The sequence below is a fragment of the Paramormyrops kingsleyae genome, unplaced genomic scaffold (genome assembly GCF_048594095.1).
Source record: "Paramormyrops kingsleyae isolate MSU_618 unplaced genomic scaffold, PKINGS_0.4 ups72, whole genome shotgun sequence".
Lineage (NCBI taxonomy): Eukaryota > Metazoa > Chordata > Actinopteri > Osteoglossiformes > Mormyridae > Paramormyrops > Paramormyrops kingsleyae.
In genome coordinates, this window is record NW_027326010.1 from 1 (window position 1) to 18,456 (window position 18,456).

General features: G+C 47.5%; 1 long non-coding RNA gene and 35 other non-coding genes across 36 annotated transcripts; 1 reads left to right on the top strand and 35 right to left on the bottom strand.

The window, feature by feature from the left end:
• Nucleotides 1-167: 167 nt before the first annotated feature.
• LOC140586870 (5S ribosomal RNA) lies at nt 168-286 on the bottom strand. The gene has a single exon (XR_011988671.1). It is a non-coding gene; the product is annotated as a 5S ribosomal RNA (ribosomal RNA).
• Nucleotides 287-583: 297 nt separating this feature from the next.
• LOC140586871 (5S ribosomal RNA) lies at nt 584-702 on the bottom strand. The gene has a single exon (XR_011988672.1). It is a non-coding gene; the product is annotated as a 5S ribosomal RNA (ribosomal RNA).
• Nucleotides 703-999: 297 nt separating this feature from the next.
• LOC140586485 (5S ribosomal RNA) lies at nt 1,000-1,118 on the bottom strand. Its single transcript, XR_011988293.1, has one exon. It is a non-coding gene; the product is annotated as a 5S ribosomal RNA (ribosomal RNA).
• Nucleotides 1,119-1,415: 297 nt separating this feature from the next.
• On the bottom strand, nt 1,416-1,534 carry LOC140586487 (5S ribosomal RNA). Its single transcript, XR_011988294.1, has one exon. It is a non-coding gene; the product is annotated as a 5S ribosomal RNA (ribosomal RNA).
• A 297-nt stretch (nt 1,535-1,831) lies between these two features.
• LOC140586488 (5S ribosomal RNA) lies at nt 1,832-1,950 on the bottom strand. The gene has a single exon (XR_011988295.1). It is a non-coding gene; the product is annotated as a 5S ribosomal RNA (ribosomal RNA).
• A 297-nt stretch (nt 1,951-2,247) lies between these two features.
• LOC140586489 (5S ribosomal RNA) lies at nt 2,248-2,366 on the bottom strand. The gene has a single exon (XR_011988296.1). It is a non-coding gene; the product is annotated as a 5S ribosomal RNA (ribosomal RNA).
• Nucleotides 2,367-2,663: 297 nt separating this feature from the next.
• Nucleotides 2,664-2,782, bottom strand: LOC140586490 (5S ribosomal RNA). Its single transcript, XR_011988297.1, has one exon. It is a non-coding gene; the product is annotated as a 5S ribosomal RNA (ribosomal RNA).
• A 297-nt stretch (nt 2,783-3,079) lies between these two features.
• Nucleotides 3,080-3,198, bottom strand: LOC140586492 (5S ribosomal RNA). Its single transcript, XR_011988300.1, has one exon. It is a non-coding gene; the product is annotated as a 5S ribosomal RNA (ribosomal RNA).
• A 297-nt stretch (nt 3,199-3,495) lies between these two features.
• Nucleotides 3,496-3,614, bottom strand: LOC140586493 (5S ribosomal RNA). Its single transcript, XR_011988301.1, has one exon. It is a non-coding gene; the product is annotated as a 5S ribosomal RNA (ribosomal RNA).
• Nucleotides 3,615-3,911: 297 nt separating this feature from the next.
• Nucleotides 3,912-4,030, bottom strand: LOC140586494 (5S ribosomal RNA). Its single transcript, XR_011988302.1, has one exon. It is a non-coding gene; the product is annotated as a 5S ribosomal RNA (ribosomal RNA).
• Nucleotides 4,031-4,327: 297 nt separating this feature from the next.
• Nucleotides 4,328-4,446, bottom strand: LOC140586495 (5S ribosomal RNA). The gene has a single exon (XR_011988303.1). It is a non-coding gene; the product is annotated as a 5S ribosomal RNA (ribosomal RNA).
• A 297-nt stretch (nt 4,447-4,743) lies between these two features.
• LOC140586837 (5S ribosomal RNA) lies at nt 4,744-4,862 on the bottom strand. Its single transcript, XR_011988646.1, has one exon. It is a non-coding gene; the product is annotated as a 5S ribosomal RNA (ribosomal RNA).
• Nucleotides 4,863-5,159: 297 nt separating this feature from the next.
• On the bottom strand, nt 5,160-5,278 carry LOC140586496 (5S ribosomal RNA). Its single transcript, XR_011988304.1, has one exon. It is a non-coding gene; the product is annotated as a 5S ribosomal RNA (ribosomal RNA).
• Nucleotides 5,279-5,575: 297 nt separating this feature from the next.
• On the bottom strand, nt 5,576-5,694 carry LOC140586497 (5S ribosomal RNA). The gene has a single exon (XR_011988305.1). It is a non-coding gene; the product is annotated as a 5S ribosomal RNA (ribosomal RNA).
• A 297-nt stretch (nt 5,695-5,991) lies between these two features.
• Nucleotides 5,992-6,110, bottom strand: LOC140586498 (5S ribosomal RNA). The gene has a single exon (XR_011988306.1). It is a non-coding gene; the product is annotated as a 5S ribosomal RNA (ribosomal RNA).
• A 297-nt stretch (nt 6,111-6,407) lies between these two features.
• Nucleotides 6,408-6,526, bottom strand: LOC140586499 (5S ribosomal RNA). The gene has a single exon (XR_011988307.1). It is a non-coding gene; the product is annotated as a 5S ribosomal RNA (ribosomal RNA).
• Nucleotides 6,527-6,823: 297 nt separating this feature from the next.
• On the bottom strand, nt 6,824-6,942 carry LOC140586500 (5S ribosomal RNA). The gene has a single exon (XR_011988308.1). It is a non-coding gene; the product is annotated as a 5S ribosomal RNA (ribosomal RNA).
• Nucleotides 6,943-7,239: 297 nt separating this feature from the next.
• On the bottom strand, nt 7,240-7,358 carry LOC140586501 (5S ribosomal RNA). Its single transcript, XR_011988309.1, has one exon. It is a non-coding gene; the product is annotated as a 5S ribosomal RNA (ribosomal RNA).
• A 297-nt stretch (nt 7,359-7,655) lies between these two features.
• Nucleotides 7,656-7,774, bottom strand: LOC140586503 (5S ribosomal RNA). Its single transcript, XR_011988311.1, has one exon. It is a non-coding gene; the product is annotated as a 5S ribosomal RNA (ribosomal RNA).
• Nucleotides 7,775-8,071: 297 nt separating this feature from the next.
• Nucleotides 8,072-8,190, bottom strand: LOC140586504 (5S ribosomal RNA). The gene has a single exon (XR_011988312.1). It is a non-coding gene; the product is annotated as a 5S ribosomal RNA (ribosomal RNA).
• Nucleotides 8,191-8,487: 297 nt separating this feature from the next.
• LOC140586505 (5S ribosomal RNA) lies at nt 8,488-8,606 on the bottom strand. The gene has a single exon (XR_011988313.1). It is a non-coding gene; the product is annotated as a 5S ribosomal RNA (ribosomal RNA).
• A 297-nt stretch (nt 8,607-8,903) lies between these two features.
• On the bottom strand, nt 8,904-9,022 carry LOC140586506 (5S ribosomal RNA). The gene has a single exon (XR_011988315.1). It is a non-coding gene; the product is annotated as a 5S ribosomal RNA (ribosomal RNA).
• Nucleotides 9,023-10,602: 1,580 nt separating this feature from the next.
• LOC140586483 (uncharacterized) lies at nt 10,603-11,137 on the top strand. Its single transcript, XR_011988291.1, has 3 exons — nt 10,603-10,684; nt 10,770-10,857; nt 11,047-11,137. It is a non-coding gene; the product is annotated as an uncharacterized lncRNA (long non-coding RNA).
• A 1,933-nt stretch (nt 11,138-13,070) lies between these two features.
• On the bottom strand, nt 13,071-13,189 carry LOC140586813 (5S ribosomal RNA). The gene has a single exon (XR_011988622.1). It is a non-coding gene; the product is annotated as a 5S ribosomal RNA (ribosomal RNA).
• Nucleotides 13,190-13,486: 297 nt separating this feature from the next.
• Nucleotides 13,487-13,605, bottom strand: LOC140586507 (5S ribosomal RNA). Its single transcript, XR_011988316.1, has one exon. It is a non-coding gene; the product is annotated as a 5S ribosomal RNA (ribosomal RNA).
• Nucleotides 13,606-13,902: 297 nt separating this feature from the next.
• LOC140586508 (5S ribosomal RNA) lies at nt 13,903-14,021 on the bottom strand. The gene has a single exon (XR_011988317.1). It is a non-coding gene; the product is annotated as a 5S ribosomal RNA (ribosomal RNA).
• A 297-nt stretch (nt 14,022-14,318) lies between these two features.
• Nucleotides 14,319-14,437, bottom strand: LOC140586513 (5S ribosomal RNA). The gene has a single exon (XR_011988322.1). It is a non-coding gene; the product is annotated as a 5S ribosomal RNA (ribosomal RNA).
• A 297-nt stretch (nt 14,438-14,734) lies between these two features.
• Nucleotides 14,735-14,853, bottom strand: LOC140586524 (5S ribosomal RNA). Its single transcript, XR_011988333.1, has one exon. It is a non-coding gene; the product is annotated as a 5S ribosomal RNA (ribosomal RNA).
• A 297-nt stretch (nt 14,854-15,150) lies between these two features.
• On the bottom strand, nt 15,151-15,269 carry LOC140586509 (5S ribosomal RNA). Its single transcript, XR_011988318.1, has one exon. It is a non-coding gene; the product is annotated as a 5S ribosomal RNA (ribosomal RNA).
• Nucleotides 15,270-15,566: 297 nt separating this feature from the next.
• On the bottom strand, nt 15,567-15,685 carry LOC140586510 (5S ribosomal RNA). The gene has a single exon (XR_011988319.1). It is a non-coding gene; the product is annotated as a 5S ribosomal RNA (ribosomal RNA).
• Nucleotides 15,686-15,982: 297 nt separating this feature from the next.
• LOC140586535 (5S ribosomal RNA) lies at nt 15,983-16,101 on the bottom strand. The gene has a single exon (XR_011988344.1). It is a non-coding gene; the product is annotated as a 5S ribosomal RNA (ribosomal RNA).
• Nucleotides 16,102-16,398: 297 nt separating this feature from the next.
• Nucleotides 16,399-16,517, bottom strand: LOC140586546 (5S ribosomal RNA). Its single transcript, XR_011988355.1, has one exon. It is a non-coding gene; the product is annotated as a 5S ribosomal RNA (ribosomal RNA).
• A 297-nt stretch (nt 16,518-16,814) lies between these two features.
• On the bottom strand, nt 16,815-16,933 carry LOC140586557 (5S ribosomal RNA). Its single transcript, XR_011988366.1, has one exon. It is a non-coding gene; the product is annotated as a 5S ribosomal RNA (ribosomal RNA).
• A 297-nt stretch (nt 16,934-17,230) lies between these two features.
• LOC140586568 (5S ribosomal RNA) lies at nt 17,231-17,349 on the bottom strand. The gene has a single exon (XR_011988377.1). It is a non-coding gene; the product is annotated as a 5S ribosomal RNA (ribosomal RNA).
• A 297-nt stretch (nt 17,350-17,646) lies between these two features.
• On the bottom strand, nt 17,647-17,765 carry LOC140586579 (5S ribosomal RNA). Its single transcript, XR_011988388.1, has one exon. It is a non-coding gene; the product is annotated as a 5S ribosomal RNA (ribosomal RNA).
• A 297-nt stretch (nt 17,766-18,062) lies between these two features.
• LOC140586511 (5S ribosomal RNA) lies at nt 18,063-18,181 on the bottom strand. Its single transcript, XR_011988320.1, has one exon. It is a non-coding gene; the product is annotated as a 5S ribosomal RNA (ribosomal RNA).
• Between the last annotated feature and the right edge of the window lie 275 nt (nt 18,182-18,456).

An 18,456-nucleotide genomic window follows, 5' to 3' on the forward strand; every position in this document is an offset into this window, starting at 1 on the left:
GAAGAAATCGGTGAGTTGTATACGATTGCTACGAGTACTTTCTGCAAAAGTGGGCGGGGACTGCCGTCTTTGTACAAATAAAGGTAATTTGTGAAATGAAAGGGTAGTGACATCTTTACATTCGTGGCAAGACGCAGGGCCCTCTGGATAAGGTGAAACTAAGAAAAAGCTTACGGCACTTGGTATTCCCAGGCAGTCTCCCAACCAAGTACTAACCAAGCCCGGCCCCGCTTAGCTTCCGAGATCAGACGAGATCGGGCGCAGTCGGAACGGTATGGCCGTAAGCGAGGGAAGCGGCCAGAATCAGCACTCTTGTTTTCAGTTGAGGGTTTATTGAGAGTCGCACCGGGAGAAGAGCAGACGTCGATGCGGCATTGATGTCAAGATGTCTTTGAGAAAGTCGTTATTAAAATGAGGAAGAAATCGGTGAGTTGTATACGATTGCTACGAGTACTTTCTGCAAAAGTGGGCGGGGACTGCCGTCTTTGTACAAATAAAGGTAATTTGTGAAATGAAAGGGTAGTGACATCTTTACATTCGTGGCAAGACGCAGGGCCCTCTGGATAAGGTGAAACTAAGAAAAAGCTTACGGCACTTGGTATTCCCAGGCAGTCTCCCAACCAAGTACTAACCAAGCCCGGCCCCGCTTAGCTTCCGAGATCAGACGAGATCGGGCGCAGTCGGAACGGTATGGCCGTAAGCGAGGGAAGCGGCCAGAATCAGCACTCTTGTTTTCAGTTGAGGGTTTATTGAGAGTCGCACCGGGAGAAGAGCAGACGTCGATGCGGCATTGATGTCAAGATGTCTTTGAGAAAGTCGTTATTAAAATGAGGAAGAAATCGGTGAGTTGTATACGATTGCTACGAGTACTTTCTGCAAAAGTGGGCGGGGACTGCCGTCTTTGTACAAATAAAGGTAATTTGTGAAATGAAAGGGTAGTGACATCTTTACATTCGTGGCAAGACGCAGGGCCCTCTGGATAAGGTGAAACTAAGAAAAAGCTTACGGCACTTGGTATTCCCAGGCAGTCTCCCAACCAAGTACTAACCAAGCCCGGCCCCGCTTAGCTTCCGAGATCAGACGAGATCGGGCGCAGTCGGAACGGTATGGCCGTAAGCGAGGGAAGCGGCCAGAATCAGCACTCTTGTTTTCAGTTGAGGGTTTATTGAGAGTCGCACCGGGAGAAGAGCAGACGTCGATGCGGCATTGATGTCAAGATGTCTTTGAGAAAGTCGTTATTAAAATGAGGAAGAAATCGGTGAGTTGTATACGATTGCTACGAGTACTTTCTGCAAAAGTGGGCGGGGACTGCCGTCTTTGTACAAATAAAGGTAATTTGTGAAATGAAAGGGTAGTGACATCTTTACATTCGTGGCAAGACGCAGGGCCCTCTGGATAAGGTGAAACTAAGAAAAAGCTTACGGCACTTGGTATTCCCAGGCAGTCTCCCAACCAAGTACTAACCAAGCCCGGCCCCGCTTAGCTTCCGAGATCAGACGAGATCGGGCGCAGTCGGAACGGTATGGCCGTAAGCGAGGGAAGCGGCCAGAATCAGCACTCTTGTTTTCAGTTGAGGGTTTATTGAGAGTCGCACCGGGAGAAGAGCAGACGTCGATGCGGCATTGATGTCAAGATGTCTTTGAGAAAGTCGTTATTAAAATGAGGAAGAAATCGGTGAGTTGTATACGATTGCTACGAGTACTTTCTGCAAAAGTGGGCGGGGACTGCCGTCTTTGTACAAATAAAGGTAATTTGTGAAATGAAAGGGTAGTGACATCTTTACATTCGTGGCAAGACGCAGGGCCCTCTGGATAAGGTGAAACTAAGAAAAAGCTTACGGCACTTGGTATTCCCAGGCAGTCTCCCAACCAAGTACTAACCAAGCCCGGCCCCGCTTAGCTTCCGAGATCAGACGAGATCGGGCGCAGTCGGAACGGTATGGCCGTAAGCGAGGGAAGCGGCCAGAATCAGCACTCTTGTTTTCAGTTGAGGGTTTATTGAGAGTCGCACCGGGAGAAGAGCAGACGTCGATGCGGCATTGATGTCAAGATGTCTTTGAGAAAGTCGTTATTAAAATGAGGAAGAAATCGGTGAGTTGTATACGATTGCTACGAGTACTTTCTGCAAAAGTGGGCGGGGACTGCCGTCTTTGTACAAATAAAGGTAATTTGTGAAATGAAAGGGTAGTGACATCTTTACATTCGTGGCAAGACGCAGGGCCCTCTGGATAAGGTGAAACTAAGAAAAAGCTTACGGCACTTGGTATTCCCAGGCAGTCTCCCAACCAAGTACTAACCAAGCCCGGCCCCGCTTAGCTTCCGAGATCAGACGAGATCGGGCGCAGTCGGAACGGTATGGCCGTAAGCGAGGGAAGCGGCCAGAATCAGCACTCTTGTTTTCAGTTGAGGGTTTATTGAGAGTCGCACCGGGAGAAGAGCAGACGTCGATGCGGCATTGATGTCAAGATGTCTTTGAGAAAGTCGTTATTAAAATGAGGAAGAAATCGGTGAGTTGTATACGATTGCTACGAGTACTTTCTGCAAAAGTGGGCGGGGACTGCCGTCTTTGTACAAATAAAGGTAATTTGTGAAATGAAAGGGTAGTGACATCTTTACATTCGTGGCAAGACGCAGGGCCCTCTGGATAAGGTGAAACTAAGAAAAAGCTTACGGCACTTGGTATTCCCAGGCAGTCTCCCAACCAAGTACTAACCAAGCCCGGCCCCGCTTAGCTTCCGAGATCAGACGAGATCGGGCGCAGTCGGAACGGTATGGCCGTAAGCGAGGGAAGCGGCCAGAATCAGCACTCTTGTTTTCAGTTGAGGGTTTATTGAGAGTCGCACCGGGAGAAGAGCAGACGTCGATGCGGCATTGATGTCAAGATGTCTTTGAGAAAGTCGTTATTAAAATGAGGAAGAAATCGGTGAGTTGTATACGATTGCTACGAGTACTTTCTGCAAAAGTGGGCGGGGACTGCCGTCTTTGTACAAATAAAGGTAATTTGTGAAATGAAAGGGTAGTGACATCTTTACATTCGTGGCAAGACGCAGGGCCCTCTGGATAAGGTGAAACTAAGAAAAAGCTTACGGCACTTGGTATTCCCAGGCAGTCTCCCAACCAAGTACTAACCAAGCCCGGCCCCGCTTAGCTTCCGAGATCAGACGAGATCGGGCGCAGTCGGAACGGTATGGCCGTAAGCGAGGGAAGCGGCCAGAATCAGCACTTTTGTTTTCAGTTGAGGGTTTATTGAGAGTCGCACCGAGAGAAGAGCAGACGTCGATGCGGCATTGATGTCAAGATGTCTTTGAGAAAGTCGTTATTAAAATGAGGAAGAAATCGGTGAGTTGTATACGATTGCTACGAGTACTTTCTGCAAAAGTGGGCGGGGACTGCCGTCTTTGTACAAATAAAGGTAATTTGTGAAATGAAAGGGTAGTGACATCTTTACATTCGTGGCAAGACGCAGGGCCCTCTGGATAAGGTGAAACTAAGAAAAAGCTTACGGCACTTGGTATTCCCAGGCAGTCTCCCAACCAAGTACTAACCAAGCCCGGCCCCGCTTAGCTTCCGAGATCAGACGAGATCGGGCGCAGTCGGAACGGTATGGCCGTAAGCGAGGGAAGCGGCCAGAATCAGCACTTTTGTTTTCAGTTGAGGGCTTATTGAGAGTCGCACCGAGAGAAGAGCAGACGTCGATGCGGCATTGATGTCAAGATGTCTTTGAGAAAGTCGTTATTAAAATGAGGAAGAAATCGGTGAGTTGTATACGATTGCTACGAGTACTTTCTGCAAAAGTGGGCGGGGACTGCCGTCTTTGTACAAATAAAGGTAATTTGTGAAATGAAAGGGTAGTGACATCTTTACATTCGTGGCAAGACGCAGGGCCCTCTGGATAAGGTGAAACTAAGAAAAAGCTTACGGCACTTGGTATTCCCAGGCAGTCTCCCAACCAAGTACTAACCAAGCCCGGCCCCGCTTAGCTTCCGAGATCAGACGAGATCGGGCGCAGTCGGAACGGTATGGCCGTAAGCGAGGGAAGCGGCCAGAATCAGCACTTTTGTTTTCAGTTGAGGGTTTATTGAGAGTCGCACCGAGAGAAGAGCAGACGTCGATGCGGCATTGATGTCAAGATGTCTTTGAGAAAGTCGTTATTAAAATGAGGAAGAAATCGGTGAGTTGTATACGATTGCTACGAGTACTTTCTGCAAAAGTGGGCGGGGACTGCCGTCTTTGTACAAATAAAGGTAATTTGTGAAATGAAAGGGTAGTGACATCTTTACATTCGTGGCAAGACGCAGGGCCCTCTGGATAAGGTGAAACTAAGAAAAAGCTTACGGCACTTGGTATTCCCAGGCAGTCTCCCAACCAAGTACTAACCAAGCCCGGCCCCGCTTAGCTTCCGAGATCAGACGAGATCGGGCGCAGTCGGAACGGTATGGCCGTAAGCGAGGGAAGCGGCCAGAATCAGCACTTTTGTTTTCAGTTGAGGGTATATTGAGAGTCGCACCGAGAGAAGAGCAGACGTCGATGCGGCATTGATGTCAAGATGTCTTTGAGAAAGTCGTTATTAAAATGAGGAAGAAATCGGTGAGTTGTATACGATTGCTACGAGTACTTTCTGCAAAAGTGGGCGGGGACTGCCGTCTTTGTACAAATAAAGGTAATTTGTGAAATGAAAGGGTAGTGACATCTTTACATTCGTGGCAAGACGCAGGGCCCTCTGGATAAGGTGAAACTAAGAAAAAGCTTACGGCACTTGGTAATCCCAGGCAGTCTCCCAACCAAGTACTAACCAAGCCCGGCCCCGCTTAGCTTCCGAGATCAGACGAGATCGGGCGCAGTCGGAACGGTATGGCCGTAAGCGAGGGAAGCGGCCAGAATCAGTACTCTTGTTTTCAGTTGAGGGTTTATTGAGAGTCGCACCGGGAGAAGAGCAGACGTCGATGCGGCATTGATGTCAAGATGTCTTTGAGAAAGTCGTTATTAAAATGAGGAAGAAATCGGTGAGTTGTATACGATTGCTACGAGTACTTTCTGCAAAAGTGGGCGGGGACTGCCGTCTTTGTACAAATAAAGGTAATTTGTGAAATGAAAGGGTAGTGACATCTTTACATTCGTGGCAAGACGCAGGGCCCTCTGGATAAGGTGAAACTAAGAAAAAGCTTACGGCACTTGGTATTCCCAGGCAGTCTCCCAACCAAGTACTAACCAAGCCCGGCCCCGCTTAGCTTCCGAGATCAGACGAGATCGGGCGCAGTCGGAACGGTATGGCCGTAAGCGAGGGAAGCGGCCAGAATCAGCACTCTTGTTTTCAGTTGAGGGTTTATTGAGAGTCGCACCGGGAGAAGAGCAGACGTCGATGCGGCATTGATGTCAAGATGTCTTTGAGAAAGTCGTTATTAAAATGAGGAAGAAATCGGTGAGTTGTATACGATTGCTACGAGTACTTTCTGCAAAAGTGGGCGGGGACTGCCGTCTTTGTACAAATAAAGGTAATTTGTGAAATGAAAGGGTAGTGACATCTTTACATTCGTGGCAAGACGCAGGGCCCTCTGGATAAGGTGAAACTAAGAAAAAGCTTACGGCACTTGGTATTCCCAGGCAGTCTCCCAACCAAGTACTAACCAAGCCCGGCCCCGCTTAGCTTCCGAGATCAGACGAGATCGGGCGCAGTCGGAACGGTATGGCCGTAAGCGAGGGAAGCGGCCAGAATCAGCACTCTTGTTTTCAGTTGAGGGTTTATTGAGAGTCGCACCGGGAGAAGAGCAGACGTCGATGCGGCATTGATGTCAAGATGTCTTTGAGAAAGTCGTTATTAAAATGAGGAAGAAATCGGTGAGTTGTATACGATTGCTACGAGTACTTTCTGCAAAAGTGGGCGGGGACTGCCGTCTTTGTACAAATAAAGGTAATTTGTGAAATGAAAGGGTAGTGACATCTTTACATTCGTGGCAAGACGCAGGGCCCTCTGGATAAGGTGAAACTAAGAAAAAGCTTACGGCACTTGGTATTCCCAGGCAGTCTCCCAACCAAGTACTAACCAAGCCCGGCCCCGCTTAGCTTCCGAGATCAGACGAGATCGGGCGCAGTCGGAACGGTATGGCCGTAAGCGAGGGAAGCGGCCAGAATCAGCACTCTTGTTTTCAGTTGAGGGTTTATTGAGAGTCGCACCGGGAGAAGAGCAGACGTCGATGCTGCATTGATGTCAAGATGTCTTTGAGAAAGTCGTTATTAAAATGAGGAAGAAATCGGTGAGTTGTATACGATTGCTACGAGTACTTTCTGCAAAAGTGGGCGGGGACTGCCGTCTTTGTACAAATAAAGGTAATTTGTGAAATGAAAGGGTAGTGACATCTTTACATTCGTGGCAAGACGCAGGGCCCTCTGGATAAGGTGAAACTAAGAAAAAGCTTACGGCACTTGGTATTCCCAGGCAGTCTCCCAACCAAGTACTAACCAAGCCCGGCCCCGCTTAGCTTCCGAGATCAGACGAGATCGGGCGCAGTCGGAACGGTATGGCCGTAAGCGAGGGAAGCGGCCAGAATCAGCACTCTTGTTTTCAGTTGAGGGTTTATTGAGAGTCGCACCGGGAGAAGAGCAGACGTCGATGCGGCATTGATGTCAAGATGTCTTTGAGAAAGTCGTTATTAAAATGAGGAAGAAATCGGTGAGTTGTATACGATTGCTACGAGTACTTTCTGCAAAAGTGGGCGGGGACTGCCGTCTTTGTACAAATAAAGGTAATTTGTGAAATGAAAGGGTAGTGACATCTTTACATTCGTGGCAAGACGCAGGGCCCTCTGGATAAGGTGAAACTAAGAAAAAGCTTACGGCACTTGGTATTCCCAGGCAGTCTCCCAACCAAGTACTAACCAAGCCCGGCCCCGCTTAGCTTCCGAGATCAGACGAGATCGGGCGCAGTCGGAACGGTATGGCCGTAAGCAAGGGAAGCGGCCAGAATCAGCACTTTTGTTTTCAGTTGAGGGTTTATTGAGAGTCGCACCGGGAGAAGAGCAGACGTCGATGCGGCATTGATGTCAAGATGTCTTTGAGAAAGTCGTTATTAAAATGAGGAAGAAATCGGTGAGTTGTATACGATTGCTACGAGTACTTTCTGCAAAAGTGGGCGGGGACTGCCGTCTTTGTACAAATAAAGGTAATTTGTGAAATGAAAGGGTAGTGACATCTTTACATTCGTGGCAAGACGCAGGGCCCTCTGGATAAGGTGAAACTAAGAAAAAGCTTACGGCACTTGGTATTCCCAGGCAGTCTCCCAACCAAGTACTAACCAAGCCCGGCCCCGCTTAGCTTCCGAGATCAGACGAGATCGGGCGCAGTCGGAACGGTATGGCCGTAAGCAAGGGAAGCGGCCAGAATCAGCACTTTTGTTTTCAGTTGAGGGTTTATTGAGAGTCGCACCGGGAGAAGAGCAGACGTCGATGCGGCATTGATGTCAAGATGTCTTTGAGAAAGTCGTTATTAAAATGAGGAAGAAATCGGTGAGTTGTATACGATTGCTACGAGTACTTTCTGCAAAAGTGGGCGGGGACTGCCGTCTTTGTACAAATAAAGGTAATTTGTGAAATGAAAGGGTAGTGACATCTTTACATTCGTGGCAAGACGCAGGGCCCTCTGGATAAGGTGAAACTAAGAAAAAGCTTACGGCACTTGGTATTCCCAGGCAGTCTCCCAACCAAGTACTAACCAAGCCCGGCCCCGCTTAGCTTCCGAGATCAGACGAGATCGGGCGCAGTCGGAACGGTATGGCCGTAAGCGAGGGAAGCGGCCAGAATCAGCACTTTTGTTTTCAGTTGAGGGTTTATTGAGAGTCGCACCGGGAGAAGAGCAGACGTCGATGCGGCATTGATGTCAAGATGTCTTTGAGAAAGTCGTTATTAAAATGAGGAAGAAATCGGTGAGTTGTATACGATTGCTACGAGTACTTTCTGCAAAAGTGGGCGGGGACTGCCGTCTTTGTACAAATAAAGGTAATTTGTGAAATGAAAGGGTAGTGACATCTTTACATTCGTGGCAAGACGCAGGGCCCTCTGGATAAGGTGAAACTAAGAAAAAGCTTACGGCACTTGGTATTCCCAGGCAGTCTCCCAACCAAGTACTAACCAAGCCCGGCCCCGCTTAGCTTCCGAGATCAGACGAGATCGGGCGCAGTCGGAACGGTATGGCCGTAAGCAAGGGAAGCGGCCAGAATCAGCACTTTTGTTTTCAGTTGAGGGTTTATTGAGAGTCGCACCGGGAGAAGAGCAGACGTCGATGCGGCATTGATGTCAAGATGTCTTTGAGAAAGTCGTTATTAAAATGAGGAAGAAATCGGTGAGTTGTATACGATTGCTACGAGTACTTTCTGCAAAAGTGGGCGGGGACTGCCGTCTTTGTACAAATAAAGGTAATTTGTGAAATGAAAGGGTAGTGACATCTTTACATTCGTGGCAAGACGCAGGGCCCTCTGGATAAGGTGAAACTAAGAAAAAGCTTACGGCACTTGGTATTCCCAGGCAGTCTCCCAACCAAGTACTAACCAAGCCCGGCCCCGCTTAGCTTCCGAGATCAGACGAGATCGGGCGCAGTCGGAACGGTATGGCCGTAAGCAAGGGAAGCGGCCAGAATCAGCACTTTTGTTTTCAGTTGAGGGTTTATTGAGAGTCGCACCGGGAGAAGAGCAGACGTCGATGCGGCATTGATGTCAAGATGTCTTTGAGAAAGTCGTTATTAAAATGAGGAAGAAATCGGTGAGTTGTATACGATTGCTACGAGTACTTTCTGCAAAAGTGGGCGGGGACTGCCGTCTTTGTACAAATAAAGGTAATTTGTGAAATGAAAGGGTAGTGACATCTTTACATTCGTGGCAAGACGCAGGGCCCTCTGGATAAGGTGAAACTAAGAAAAAGCTTACGGCACTTGGTATTCCCAGGCAGTCTCCCAACCAAGTACTAACCAAGCCCGGCCCCGCTTAGCTTCCGAGATCAGACGAGATCGGGCGCAGTCGGAACGGTATGGCCGTAAGCAAGGGAAGCGGCCAGAATCAGCACTTTTGTTTTCAGTTGAGGGTTTATTGAGAGTCGCACCGGGAGAAGAGCAGACGTCGATGCGGCATTGATGTCAAGATGTCTTTGAGAAAGTCGTTATTAAAATGAGGAAGAAATCGGTGAGTTGTATACGATTGCTACGAGTACTTTCTGCAAAAGTGGGCGGGGACTGCCGTCTTTGTACAAATAAAGGTAATTTGTGAAATGAAAGGGTAGTGACATCTTTACATTCGTGGCAAGACGCAGGGCCCTCTGGATAAGGTGAAACTAAGAAAACGCTTACGGCACTTGGTATTCCCAGGCGATTTCTCCTCCAAGTCCCTATCCTCTGCTCAACCGGCCAATGGTTGAGCGATGTTGAGCAAAGTTGAGCGCGGCAACACCAATCATTGAGCGAGGCTCGTCCTCAACAGCGCTCAACCATTGGCCTGGCTCAACTGGCCAATGGTTGAGCATTCTCAACAGACCAATGGTTGAGCATTCCCAATTGAGTCAGCGATCGGCGGTAATTTCGTCTCACTTAGGAATATACTCTCTTAGCGGTAAATTACTCTCCTTCATCATTTTTAGCTGTTTTTACAAGACAGGTGTTTGGCATGTATAGCTGTGCTGATTTTGACAAAAGATTTCTCTGGAAACTGTCGACTAGCTGCTGCTATCGTTTACTGGCTTGTTTGTGTGACAACTTTGTCTAGTTGTATGTAGCTGATTGCTATGCGTATTCTATCACATAGAAGCACGTTTGTCAATCTACAAGGCTGTAATTATACAAATAACTATTTGTGTGCGTGCGTGCGTGCGTGCGTGTGTGTGCGCGCGCGCGCGAGTGTGTGTGTGTGTGTGTGTGTGCGTGCGTGCGTGTGTGCGCGCGCGCGCGCGAGTGTGTGTGTGTGTGTGTGTGTGTGTGTAACGGGAGAGGGGAGGAGGATGGCTATCTGCTTCAGCTTTAAACCTTATCCTACATAGTGATTTACTGATTTTAAATGAGCTACCAAAGATGGGACTAAATATTTGTTTTGGCATAGCAACATATTGGAAAATTGGATTAACAGAGATCAATAACTCATATTATGTTTTATTGTACCACATTACCAACATCCAGTTATCAACATGGACCACCACAAATGCGAGGTGTGCGACAAGAACTTCACAGAGAAGTCGAACCTCACTCGCCACATGAAGATTCATACTCCAAAGGAGCATGACTGTGGCGTGTGTGGGAAGAGTTTCAGCACCAAACCCAACCTCCACCTGCATTTGAAGCAGCATCAATACCCCCGCATCCATCTCTACAGGCAGGGAGAGGCCTGGCTGCAGTGCACAGCTGCTGCCAAGGCTGTGGCAGAGGCCCCCAACAAGGTGGAGGACCCAACCTGGCTGGATGCTGCAAAGGCAGAGGCTTTTGCCAAAAAAGCTGGAGGAGAGATGTGGAAAGGCCAGCTAGTCCTCACCTTTGGAAAGTATGCTGGGCAGTCATTCAGGTGGCTGCTGGAAAATGATGTTGGCTGGGTCGTGTGGTTGCTCGGCGAGTATTGCCAGAAGGGTGAGCAGAATGATCATCTGAAGTGGCAAAAGGAGTGCATGCTGGAGTATGTGCGAGACTTCCCCTCTGTCAGATGTCATCTAGACAAGAAGTTGAAGGTAAGATAACTGGGCTATCTTTTGACCTATGTTGAGCAACAATCAGCATTGGTGTGTGTATCTTACAGTTACTTATTTTTTTCAGAAACAGGCATCAAAGTCTGAGTCTTCTGTCTCCCAGTTCCAGCATGACGCTAACTATGCCAGTGATGCTGAGCTGTTGGCTGCTGCAGGTAATAGAATGCTCATATATGTCATAACTATGTAATGACCATTGTATCACTAGTAGAGCTACTAAGACTTGATGTTTTTTGCTTGTGTCATCATGTGAGTTCATTATTATAATTAAAGCAATGCACTTAATACTTTGTGTGTGTGTGTGTGTGTGTGTGTGTGTGTGTGTGTGTGTGTGTGTTTTGCAGAAAATCTCCTGGACGAGTCTTCCGCTGCCCGAAGCTCCTGCTCTGCCGTCGTCACTGCCACCACCAGAGAGACCTCAAGTGCAGTACGAGCAGCTTCACCTTGTCGCTGGGAAAAGGCATGGTGAGAAGCGGAGGTAAGTTTTTCAAGTGTTTCATTTATGTATTGTGAGGAGAGCAAAGAGTTAATGCAGATAAATGAATACTCATGATCTCCTGTGTGTTCAATACATTTACAGGTTGGACTTTGAAGAGCCAGAGCCCAAGTCCAAGCTAGAGACAGGGCCTTCAGACCGGCCCATCCAGCGAAAGCCTGCTGTCGCCGCCTCCTACGTGCCACCCACAGTTTCAGCAGCACCGGTGCTTCTGGTGGTTCCAGCACAGCCACAGGCTCCATCAATTCAATTTACTGGGCCGTCTTGCACTCAGGCCTTTGTCCCTGTTTTACCATCCCCTGCACCCACCATCAAACCAATCATGCCCAGTAAATCCCAGAGGCCCTGTGGGGCTTGCCAGGTACCTCAGTGCGGTGGCCAACGGAAGAGGTACACACCTTCAAAGGACAAATCGGCTGGAAGCAGCCAGAAAAATTTTACGTATTGTCCTACTACTAATAAATCAACCACATCTGGTTTTGAAGGTGTAGTGTATACATGTTTTGAGCACTTTAAAAGTGTGGTGGACAAGGAACTGGAGAAGAGGAAAAACAACTGACACCTCTAATCCTAACTTGTCTGTTCCTGTTCCCTCTCCTGTTCTCATGCCTGGACACTTTGGGCACTTCTGAATACAAAGAAAAACTGGCTATTATATGTCTCTGTTTTCAAATTTTATACCTGCTGTTTAAATTTTTTTTAATACAATATTTATTATGTTATATTTGTATATTTATAATATGTATTTTTACTTATAAATAATATTTTACTGATACTATATAATATTGATCAACATTAATATATAATATTAATTCAATTTTCAGATTTTATACCCGCTGTTGATACAATTTGTTGATACATTATTTATTATTTTATTTATATTCTTGTTTATGATTTATAAATTCCATTTGATACAACTTAAGTGTAATATTAATAAAACAAATCTAGAATTTGAAAGTGTCTGTGACTTTTACTTGGTGTTTGCAAAGTTGTGTTAAAATAAAGTAACTGTGCAATGTCAACCCTTTGGTATGATGCCTCGATGCCTGCAAAGAGATGCCTCCAGAATCGTCAAGCAAGCCCCCTGAGAATCAGCCAAGGTCAACCTGGTAACCAGAGCACAAGTAAATACCTGAGTTACTGGTAACCAGAGCACAAGTAAATACTGTATTTACAAGTAGTTACTGTATTTACCTGAAATGACTGCATTTAAAACCTGTATGAAGGCAGTAAGGTATATGCTTTCAGATATGCTCTCAAATATATGGTTCATGAGGTCTAATCTGTTTCCCCTCAATGGCGTTGGCCCAATTGAAAATTACCATCCTAAATAAAAAAACATCCTAAATGAATTAAATTTCAATTTACTGATGTCATGCCTCAACCGGCCAGCAGATGCCGCCAAAAAACATGCTAATCCAGGATTCTGCACAACCCAGGATCAGCTATAGGGACTTGGGGGGGTCATTTCCCATTCCCAGGCAGTCTCCCAACCAAGTACTAACCAAGCCCGGCCCCGCTTAGCTTCCGAGATCAGACGAGATCGGGCGCAGTCGGAACGGTATGGCCGTAAGCAAGGGAAGCGGCCAGAATCAGCACTTTTGTTTTCAGTTGAGGGTTTATTGAGAGTCGCACCGGGAGAAGAGCAGACGTCGATGCGGCATTGATGTCAAGATGTCTTTGAGAAAGTCGTTATTAAAATGAGGAAGAAATCGGTGAGTTGTATACGATTGCTACGAGTACTTTCTGCAAAAGTGGGCGGGGACTGCCGTCTTTGTACAAATAAAGGTAATTTGTGAAATGAAAGGGTAGTGACATCTTTACATTCGTGGCAAGACGCAGGGCCCTCTGGATAAGGTGAAACTAAGAAAAAGCTTACGGCACTTGGTATTCCCAGGCAGTCTCCCAACCAAGTACTAACCAAGCCCGGCCCCGCTTAGCTTTCGAGATCAGACGAGATCGGGCGCAGTCGGAACGGTATGGCCGTAAGCAAGGGAAGCGGCCAGAATCAGCACTTTTGTTTTCAGTTGAGGGTTTATTGAGAGTCGCACCGAGAGAAGAGCAGACGTCGATGCGGCATTGATGTCAAGATGTCTTTGAGAAAGTCGTTATTAAAATGAGGAAGAAATCGGTGAGTTGTATACGATTGCTACGAGTACTTTCTGCAAAAGTGGGCGGGGACTGCCGTCTTTGTACAAATAAAGGTAATTTGTGAAATGAAAGGGTAGTGACATCTTTACATTCGTGGCAAGACGCAGGGCCCTCTGGATAAGGTGAAACTAAGAAAAAGCTTACGGCACTTGGTATTCCCAGGCAGTCTCCCAACCAAGTACTAACCAAGCCCGGCCCCGCTTAGCTTCCGAGATCAGACGAGATCGGGCGCAGTCGGAACGGTATGGCCGTAAGCAAGGGAAGCGGCCAGAATCAGCACTTTTGTTTTCAGTTGAGGGTTTATTGAGAGTCGCACCGAGAGAAGAGCAGACGTCGATGCGGCATTGATGTCAAGATGTCTTTGAGAAAGTCGTTATTAAAATGAGGAAGAAATCGGTGAGTTGTATACGATTGCTACGAGTACTTTCTGCAAAAGTGGGCGGGGACTGCCGTCTTTGTACAAATAAAGGTAATTTGTGAAATGAATGGGTAGTGACATCTTTACATTCGTGGCAAGACGCAGGGCCCTCTGGATAAGGTGAAACTAAGAAAAAGCTTACGGCACTTGGTATTCCCAGGCAGTCTCCCAACCAAGTACTAACCAAGCCCGGCCCCGCTTAGCTTCCGAGATCAGACGAGATCGGGCGCAGTCGGAACGGTATGGCCGTAAGCAAGGGAAGCGGCCAGAATCAGCACTTTTGTTTTCAGTTGAGGGTTTATTGAGAGTCGCACCGAGAGAAGAGCAGACGTCGATGCGGCATTGATGTCAAGATGTCTTTGAGAAAGTCGTTATTAAAATGAGGAAGAAATCGGTGAGTTGTATACGATTGCTACGAGTACTTTCTGCAAAAGTGGGCGGGGACTGCCGTCTTTGTACAAATAAAGGTAATTTGTGAAATGAATGGGTAGTGACATCTTTACATTCGTGGCAAGACGCAGGGCCCTCTGGATAAGGTGAAACTAAGAAAAAGCTTACGGCACTTGGTATTCCCAGGCAGTCTCCCAACCAAGTACTAACCAAGCCCGGCCCCGCTTAGCTTCCGAGATCGGACGAGATCGGGCGCAGTCGGAACGGTATGGCCGTAAGCAAGGGAAGCGGCCAGAATCAGCACTTTTGTTTTCAGTTGAGGGTTTATTGAGAGTCGCACCGAGAGAAGAGCAGACGTCGATGCGGCATTGATGTCAAGATGTCTTTGAGAAAGTCGTTATTAAAATGAGGAAGAAATCGGTGAGTTGTATACGATTGCTACGAGTACTTTCTGCAAAAGTGGGCGGGGACTGCCGTCTTTGTACAAATAAAGGTAATTTGTGAAATGAAAGGGTAGTGACATCTTTACATTCGTGGCAAGACGCAGGGCCCTCTGGATAAGGTGAAACTAAGAAAAAGCTTACGGCACTTGGTATTCCCAGGCAGTCTCCCAACCAAGTACTAACCAAGCCCGGCCCCGCTTAGCTTCCGAGATCGGACGAGATCGGGCGCAGTCGGAACGGTATGGCCGTAAGCAAGGGAAGCGGCCAGAATCAGCACTTTTGTTTTCAGTTGAGGGTTTATTGAGAGTCGCACCGAGAGAAGAGCAGACGTCGATGCGGCATTGATGTCAAGATGTCTTTGAGAAAGTCGTTATTAAAATGAGGAAGAAATCGGTGAGTTGTATACGATTGCTACGAGTACTTTCTGCAAAAGTGGGCGGGGACTGCCGTCTTTGTACAAATAAAGGTAATTTGTGAAATGAAAGGGTAGTGACATCTTTACATTCGTGGCAAGACGCAGGGCCCTCTGGATAAGGTGAAACTAAGAAAAAGCTTACGGCACTTGGTATTCCCAGGCAGTCTCCCAACCAAGTACTAACCAAGCCCGGCCCCGCTTAGCTTCCGAGATCAGACGAGATCGGGCGCAGTCGGAACGGTATGGCCGTAAGCAAGGGAAGCGGCCAGAATCAGCACTTTTGTTTTCAGTTGAGGGTTTATTGAGAGTCGCACCGAGAGAAGAGCAGACGTCGATGCGGCATTGATGTCAAGATGTCTTTGAGAAAGTCGTTATTAAAATGAGGAAGAAATCGGTGAGTTGTATACGATTGCTACGAGTACTTTCTGCAAAAGTGGGCGGGGACTGCCGTCTTTGTACAAATAAAGGTAATTTGTGAAATGAAAGGGTAGTGACATCTTTACATTCGTGGCAAGACGCAGGGCCCTCTGGATAAGGTGAAACTAAGAAAAAGCTTACGGCACTTGGTATTCCCAGGCAGTCTCCCAACCAAGTACTAACCAAGCCCGGCCCCGCTTAGCTTCCGAGATCAGACGAGATCGGGCGCAGTCGGAACGGTATGGCCGTAAGCAAGGGAAGCGGCCAGAATCAGCACTTTTGTTTTCAGTTGAGGGTTTATTGAGAGTCGCACCGAGAGAAGAGCAGACGTCGATGCGGCATTGATGTCAAGATGTCTTTGAGAAAGTCGTTATTAAAATGAGGAAGAAATCGGTGAGTTGTATACGATTGCTACGAGTACTTTCTGCAAAAGTGGGCGGGGACTGCCGTCTTTGTACAAATAAAGGTAATTTGTGAAATGAATGGGTAGTGACATCTTTACATTCGTGGCAAGACGCAGGGCCCTCTGGATAAGGTGAAACTAAGAAAAAGCTTACGGCACTTGGTATTCCCAGGCAGTCTCCCAACCAAGTACTAACCAAGCCCGGCCCCGCTTAGCTTCCGAGATCGGACGAGATCGGGCGCAGTCGGAACGGTATGGCCGTAAGCAAGGGAAGCGGCCAGAATCAGCACTTTTGTTTTCAGTTGAGGGTTTATTGAGAGTCGCACCGAGAGAAGAGCAGACGTCGATGCGGCATTGATGTCAAGATGTCTTTGAGAAAGTCGTTATTAAAATGAGGAAGAAATCGGTGAGTTGTATACGATTGCTACGAGTACTTTCTGCAAAAGTGGGCGGGGACTGCCGTCTTTGTACAAATAAAGGTAATTTGTGAAATGAAAGGGTAGTGACATCTTTACATTCGTGGCAAGACGCAGGGCCCTCTGGATAAGGTGAAACTAAGAAAAAGCTTACGGCACTTGGTATTCCCAGGCAGTCTCCCAACCAAGTACTAACCAAGCCCGGCCCCGCTTAGCTTCCGAGATCGGACGAGATCGGGCGCAGTCGGAACGGTATGGCCGTAAGCAAGGGAAGCGGCCAGAATCAGCACTTTTGTTTTCAGTTGAGGGTTTATTGAGAGTCGCACCGAGAGAAGAGCAGACGTCGATGCGGCATTGATGTCAAGATGTCTTTGAGAAAGTCGTTATTAAAATGAGGAAGAAATCGGTGAGTTGTATACGATTGCTACGAGTACTTTCTGCAAAAGTGGGCGGGGACTGCCGTCTTTGTACAAATAAAGGTAATTTGTGAAATGAAAGGGTAGTGACATCTTTACATTCGTGGCAAGACGCAGGGCCCTCTGGATAAGGTGAAACTAAGAAAAAGCTTACGGCACTTGGTATTCCCAGGCAGTCTCCCAACCAAGTACTAACCAAGCCCGGCCCCGCTTAGCTTCCGAGATCGGACGAGATCGGGCGCAGTCGGAACGGTATGGCCGTAAGCAAGGGAAGCGGCCAGAATCAGCACTTTTGTTTTCAGTTGAGGGTTTATTGAGAGTCGCACCGAGAGAAGAGCAGACGTCGATGCGGCATTGATGTCAAGATGTCTTTGAGAAAGTCGTTATTAAAATGAGGAAGAAATCGGTGAGTTGTATACGATTGCTACGAGTACTTTCTGCAAAAGTGGGCGGGGACTGCCGTCTTTGTACAAATAAAGGTAATTTGTGAAATGAAAGGGTAGTGACATCTTTACATTCGTGGCAAGACGCAGGGCCCTCTGGATAAGGTGAAACTAAGAAAAAGCTTACGGCACTTGGTATTCCCAGGCAGTCTCCCAACCAAGTACTAACCAAGCCCGGCCCCGCTTAGCTTCCGAGATCGGACGAGATCGGGCGCAGTCGGAACGGTATGGCCGTAAGCGAGGGAAGCGGCCAGAATCAGCACTTTTGTTTTCAGTTGAGGGTTTATTGAGAGTCGCACCGAGAGAAGAGCAGACGTCGATGCGGCATTGATGTCAAGATGTCTTTGAGAAAGTCGTTATTAAAATGAGGAAGAAATCGGTGAGTTGTATACGATTGCTACGAGTACTTTCTGCAAAAGTGGGCGGGGACTGCCGTCTTTGTACAAATAAAGGTAATTTGTGAAATGAAAGGGTAGTGACATCTTTACATTCGTGGCAAGACGCAGGGCCCTCTGGATAAGGTGAAACTAAGAAAAAGCTTACGGCACTTGGTATTCCCAGGCAGTCTCCCAACCAAGTACTAACCAAGCCCGGCCCCGCTTAGCTTCCGAGATCGGACGAGATCGGGCGCAGTCGGAACGGTATGGCCGTAAGCAAGGGAAGCGGCCAGAATCAGCACTTTTGTTTTCAGTTGAGGGTTTATTGAGAGTCGCACCGAGAGAAGAGCAGACGTCGATGCGGCATTGATGTCAAGATGTCTTTGAGAAAGTCGTTATTAAAATGAGGAAGAAATCGGTGAGTTGTATACGATTGCTACGAGTACTTTCTGCAAAAGTGGGCGGGGACTGCCGTCTTTGTACAAATAAAGGTAATTTGTGAAATGAAAGGGTAGTGACATCTTTACATTCGTGGCAAGACGCAGGGCCCTCTGGATAAGGTGAAACTAAGAAAAAGCTTACGGCACTTGGTATTCCCAGGCAGTCTCCCAACCAAGTACTAACCAAGCCCGGCCCCGCTTAGCTTCCGAGATCAGACGAGATCGGGCGCAGTCGGAACGGTATGGCCGTAAGCAAGGGAAGCGGCCAGAATCAGCACTTTTGTTTTCAGTTGAGGGTTTATTGAGAGTCGCACCGAGAGAAGAGCAGACGTCGATGCGGCATTGATGTCAAGATGTCTTTGAGAAAGTCGTTATTAAAATGAGGAAGAAATCGGTGAGTTGTATACGATTGCTACGAGTACTTTCTGCAAAAGTGGGCGGGGACTGCCGTCTTTGTACAAATAAAGGTAATTTGTGAAATGAATGGGTAGTGACATCTTTACATTCGTGGCAAGACGCAGGGCCCTCT